At 39.7% G+C, this 6,423-nt stretch overlaps 1 long non-coding RNA gene across 1 annotated transcript; it reads left to right on the top strand.

Moving 5' to 3' along the window:
* The first annotated feature begins 1,470 nt into the window (after nt 1–1,470).
* LOC306852819 lies at nt 1,471–4,613 on the top strand. Its single transcript, XR_013782675.1, has 3 exons — nt 1,471–3,172; nt 3,490–3,605; nt 3,754–4,613. It is a non-coding gene; the product is annotated as an uncharacterized lncRNA (long non-coding RNA).
* The last annotated feature ends 1,810 nt before the right edge of the window (nt 4,614–6,423 follow it).

Genomic DNA, 6,423 nt, shown 5'->3' with positions numbered 1-6,423 from the left:
GCTGCTGAGTGGTCCAAAGTTATGTTCTCTGATGAAAGTAAATTTTGCATTTCCTTTGGAAATCAAGGTCCCAGAGTCTGGAGGAAGAGAGGAGAGGCACATAATCCATTGCTTGAGGTCCAGTGTAAAGTTTCCACAGTCATTGATGGTTTGGGGTGCCATGTCATCTGCTGGTGTTGGTCCATTGTGTTTTCTGAGGTCCAAGGTCAACGCAGCCGTCTACCAGGAAGTTTTAGAGCACTTCATGCTTCCTGCTGCTGACCAACTTTATGGAGATGTAGATTTCATTTTCCAACAGGACTTGGCACCTGCACATACTGCCAAAGCTACCAGTACCTGGTTTAAGGACCATGGTATCCCTGTTCTTGATTGGCCAGCAAACTCACCTGGCCTTAACCCCATAGAAAACCTATGGGGTATTGTGAAGAGGAAGATGCAATATGCCAGACCTAACAATTTAAAAGAGCTGAAGGCCACTATCAGAGCAACATGGGCTCTCATAACACCTGAGCAGTGCCACAGACTGATCGACTCCATGCCACGCCGCATTGCTGCAGTAATCCAGGCCAAAGGAGCCCCAACTAAATATTGAGTGCTGTACATGCTCATACTTTTCATGTTCATACTTTTTAGTTGGCCAACATTTCTAAAAATCATTTTTTTTTTGCATTGGTCTTAATTGATATTCTAATTTTCTGAGATACTGAATTTGGGACTTTCATTAGTTGTCAGTGTGGTGCGAGGAGCAAACGACAGACACAATGGGTGTGGCGTCAGGCCTCGGAGAGGTTTTTATTAAACAATAAAAATCAAAAATAGTGTCCAAGAGGAAAAAAAGTGTCCAAAATAAACAGGGAATCTGGTGTCCTCGTCGTGCTGCGGGGCTTGTGAAGGAGGGCAGTGTTCAGGAGGGAAGGGTCCAGGGAAGGGGCCGCACGCGCTCCCCTCTCGGGTCCGGGAGCGAGTGGCGGCGGCTTCTTCCAGCGGCGACATCCTACTCCTAGGCCCCCGGAGCTTCTGGGGGACTCGATGGCCCGGCATCCTGGCCCGTCAGCCGTCTATGGGTGCGGCAGTCCTCCTACTCGACGCGCCCTTCCTGGACCCACGAGGACACCAGCGTGCATGCACGGGGAAGAGACCGGTCTCCCGAGGAGAGGCGCGCTCAGCATTTAAACGGCGGCGGTGATGAGGCTCTATTCACATCAGGTGCGCTTCATCACACGCCGCCAACCCTGGCTGTTTCAGCGCCCCTCCTCTCTCACACACCCACTCCCGTCGGGAGCCTGGTGAAGGGCGGCGAATACAGGACGGGGTGGTGATGATGATAAGGGGGGAGGCATCCGACTCGTCACATCAGTTATAATCATCAAAATGAAAGGAAATAAACATTTGAAATATATCAGTCTGTGTGTAATGAATGAATCTAATATACAAGTTTCACTTTTTGAATGGTATTACTGAAATAAATCAACTTTTTCATGATATTCTAATTTTATGACCAGCACCTGTATATGAGTAAATTCTGAGTAATTTGCAAGTAAAATATACCTTCCCGAAAACTCTCCTCCGGATTCACAAATGCTTCGTAAACATCCGATTTGATTGGTCACTATTTGTCCCACCTGTCCTCTATTTATGGCTGGGTAAATAGTGACAGTGATGAGCGCTGTGTTTTACAGTTATCAACTCAGCTGCAAAAAAAAGAAAGAAAACAAAACAACAACAACAAAAATAAAAAAAACAGGCAGGGGCAAGTGAGCTTGTAATTATTATGGCAGTGCATCAAAATTGGGGAAGTCGTGACCTAATGGTTAGAGAGTCAGACTCGTAATTTTTACAAACGATTTACACAAAAATTTGTTCTGCTCATGTTTAATGAATGAGGCCCATTGACATGAACATTTATATGATGACTTGCACTACACCTAATAATACTGTAAGTATTAGGGTGGAGAGCGTTGCAGAGTTAAATGTGTGTACAGATGTGGCTGAGTTGAATTCAGGATCAAAGAGATAAGAAAAAGACCACACTTTGTTGTTTTAAAGCTTTTATTAAGAATGTGCTTTTCAAGAAAGAGACAAGACACTGTTTGTTATTAATTGCTTTTGTTGTGGCAAATTTTAACTTAACCTCATCAGGCAAGAGACAAACTCACTCTTAGTCTTTTAAAAGGTTTAATTCTTTGCAAAGAGGGTCAGACAGTCATACAGAAACACCAGTTGCTGCAGAGTGTGACAATCCGGGGAGGGTGCTCCTCCACCTTATATCCACACTCTAGACACTCAAGGTCACAAGGTTACAAAACATCTCTTTCCTGTAATTTTCCACATATGCTGAAGTAAAAACAACATTCTACTATATTATTCTACAAAAGCATATCTTCTTATATGTAGGGCCCAAATAACCTTTCAGGTCATTACCATACATCTGGCCCATCTCCCCTGGGTCTGGTTTCCTCCCCAACACCCTCTATGGACCCCTCCCTTGTCGTCCACACATCTAAAGCCCGGTACACGCCAACGCCGACGAACTAGTGGCGACGAAAGCAGACTGCGGGGTCGGCCGACGTCTGCCGACTTCGGCAGCGTCTGGGTCCAAAGTTGCCCTCACACACCAAGCCGACGCTCGACACCCGGCGACCAAGTAGCACGTCGGTCTGCGGCTGCGTAAAGAAGAAATTCCTTTCCGTACCAGCAGGTGGCAGTAATCTGTGTTTGTTACTCAAAGCCGGAAACCGGAAGAGCTAAAGGGATACAAAACATAAACAAAGGTGCCTGAAATCAGATCAGAATCTCGCTCACCACAGATGGAATCTTGATATTTTGAAAATGTCTGACACGTTGCAAATGGCACTGGCTTTGTCAGCCCTTGGTCTTTTGCTTGGTGAAGAGGAAAAGAAGAAGTGGCCGCGAAAAATACAGAGAAAGCGCACTAAATGGGTGAAACCACGGATACTCCAGAGACAGACTCAAGGGGCTTTCCCGAACCTGTGTCGAGAGCTCGAGTTAGGTGAAACCTCTGATTAAAAAAATGTTGCTCTGCTTTTTCCTGTTCAATTTAACAGGTTAAAAGAACTTATCAGTCCAATTGTACAGAGGAGAAACACGAACTACCGGGATTGTATCTCCGTAGGGGAACGTCTGATGATTACACTACGGTTCTTGGCAACAGGTAAGCAAGCTAAAGGTTATTTGTTATTTGAATATTACATCATTTTATAACGCTTTTTCAGTTGTGTTTATGTCGGTGTATCATTCAGCATTATAAAAAAGAAAATAATTTGATTATTTCGGATGGCAGTTGGAGATTACTTAAAAAGAGACAACATAAAACATAATTGTGGTTGTTTATAGCACAATGCCTTTAATAATTGATAACAATAATCTGATTTAATGTAATGTAATGAAAATGCATTAAAAGTGTTTGATTTGACTCTGTAAAAGGTGTGGAACAACGATAATAGAGTTATGTGATTGTAATCTTTGCAGGAGAAAGCTTCAAGAGCCTTTCTTACCAGTTCCGAGTGGGAATGACTACAATTCGGCAATTCGTTCCTGAAACCTGTGCAGCAATCTACCAGGTCTTAAAAGAGAAATACCTGAAGGTATACATGTATCGGCTTTATTTTTTCTTCTTCAACATTGATAGGGCAGTTTGTACACATTCAGACAGTGAAATATGCCAAAATGACTACAAGTCATCAAGGGTCGACAATTAAAACTACTTTTTGTTTTAATTCTGTTGATTTTCAGTGCCCAGACACAGTGGAATCGCGAGCTCGGAGGGTAGTTGAAAATGCATTTGGCATCCTGGCAAATCGATTTCGAGTCCTTCTAACCACCATAAATATCCAAAACACCACCAAAGTGGAGGACATTGTTTTGGCTTGCTGTGCCTTGCACAACTTTCTGCGTACAGAGTGCTGTGAAGTATACATGGCAGGAATCGACCAGGAAGGACTAGATCATGACACTCCTTTCATACAGAATGCTTCTTTGAAATACGGAATGTTTCCATATTATGCGGAACTGCTGGCAACCCTGGTATGAAGGCATCAGTACTTTTACGTAGGTCTCACAACTGAATGTACTGACTAACGAACCATAAAATCTTAAAAACTGCTAAACTGTTCTATAACTTGGTTTCACAGCATTGTTAATGAAGATTAATTAAACACAACCTCTTCTTTGTCAGGATTGTGGACTGTTTTGTGTGTGTTCTGCTCCCCATGTGTTCCATGTGACCCAGTTTCTCCCTCATGTTGAGTGTTAATTTGATTCCAGGTGTGTCTCGTCTTCCTCCCTGATTTCCCTATGTTTAAAAGCCCCAGTCCTTCTGTTAGTGTTGGTTGGGTCTACTTCGTCATGTTCGTGTGTCTCCAGCCGTTTCCTGTGTGAATTCCCCTTGTTTGGATTAAATTAAAGACTGTTGAGCTTGATTCCTTTTCTCCTTGCTCCTCCCATCACAGATGTAACATTCTTCAGTGTCTTCATGCTTCACTCTGACGGGTTCTGGATCACTTGTATTCTCACTGTAATATTCAATAAACTCTGTCTTCACAGGTTTCTGTTCTTCCTGCTTCTCTGAATGCATGTCTCCACTTGTGTTCGCTAAAAAAAAACAAACAAAAAAATATTTGTGATGCTACAAAAACTTTGCAAATCTTTTATTTTGATGCAACAGTTCAGGGCGTATCTTCTTCTGGTGTTTTGGCACTTTTGGAAACCATTATAAAAGGTTTCTTTCTGACACCTACTTGTCTGGAGTGTGAAGCACACATGTATTAAGAGAATAAAGAAATAAAAATAATTCTTCTATATTTTTCCTTGTTATAATTTTTTAATATTTTAACATTTCCTCATTTAAGTTGATTGTGATGGTGTTGCCAAGTGAACAATTGTGTTGCTAAATTTAGCAACTTTTCAGACAACCCAAGCAACTTTTTCTTCCATAAGCACATAGCAACAAATTTAGCTATGTTTAAATTTTATTTGGCAACTTTTGATAAGTGACTGAAATGATAAAAAGGCACACATTTACCATTTAAATTACACAAAAACAGGAAACCAAAGATGCTTGTATACACATAACATATGAATTAATTTAGCTGCTATTTGCAATTGTTCAATTTAATAATAATAATAATAATAATAGTTAGTTGCTTGTACCTGCAATTGCTGATCAGTTTGTACACTGTAAGAAAAATATATTAATATATGTCCAGGAAAAACCTTATCCGTTATCCATCATCCATTTTAACTCTGTAACCGAAAACACAAAGAGTAATTAAAAAAATTATAAGAATAATTAAAATCAATACGGAAAATTCCTTCGCAGTAGCATAGTATCGTGCCCTATTTTAACATACACTTTTACTAACTTACTAGCTAATAACAATCCCTTAAATTGTTCCCATGTTTTGTACGTGCAATAATTCAATGTTTTATTTAAAAATACATTTAATTATGTTTAGTATTATATTATGCATTTATACCGTTTTATAAACCAATCTAAATGAACATTTAAAATATATATTTTTTACTGATTTTGATGAAGTGACAATGCATTGTGATTACATGATGTCATCGTGCAATGACATCACAGCATCATTTAGGAACTTTTAGCAACAAATCGATCTTCCTTTAACAACTTCCCCTGAAAATTAGTTGGTAACACTGCTTTTATTTCCATTAGACCTATTATCTGGGATAGATGAAGTATTTAGTTTTCACATGCATTTTAGAAGAATGTGCTTTATCATTTCTGGGTGTCCACATTTTCCACAATTACCAGATTCATATTTCCTTATTTTGTGCAAACTGTAATTTACCCATTCTCAAAAATCCTTCTTTCTATTGCTATATTCTCTCAGCCCCAACACACCCATCTCTTCAAATGTCTTTCTTTTATTCCATTATCATCCATCACAAAGAAAAAAAGAGGGGAAATGTGCAAAAGATCACTCATCTCACTAAAATAGGCTAATGTTTTCACTTGTGTTATGGGGTTTTGCTTGCCCGTTTATTGCCAAGTATGCTTGTGCATACACAGAATTTGTTTTAGTGACATAAGCTTCCAGTACACAGAGACAACAACACACAGGCAATGAAAATAAGATGAGAATAAAAAATACACATATGTAAATATAAATAGACAAAAATTGAAAAAAATAAATTGCAGCAGTTCATCGCAGGTGAAACTGATCGTGTTTGGGGAAAAACCCAGGAAATACTAACAAAAACACTAAAACAACTGGAGAGCGAAGCACAATGGCTGCCGTGTGCCATCTTGTCATTTTCCAAATTAAATAAAAGTTTGTGTTTCATGGCATTTTGTGACTTTTCTTTTCTTGATGATTTGACATTTTATAATAATGCATTTACCATTTCAAAGCATGAAGTAAAAATGAATGACCAATAAGC

This window comes from Barbus barbus, assembly GCF_936440315.1.
Source record: "Barbus barbus genome assembly, chromosome: 3".
Lineage (NCBI taxonomy): Eukaryota > Metazoa > Chordata > Actinopteri > Cypriniformes > Cyprinidae > Barbus > Barbus barbus.
Note: the sequence above shows the minus strand (reverse complement) of the source record. Positions and strands in the feature narration are given on the sequence as shown.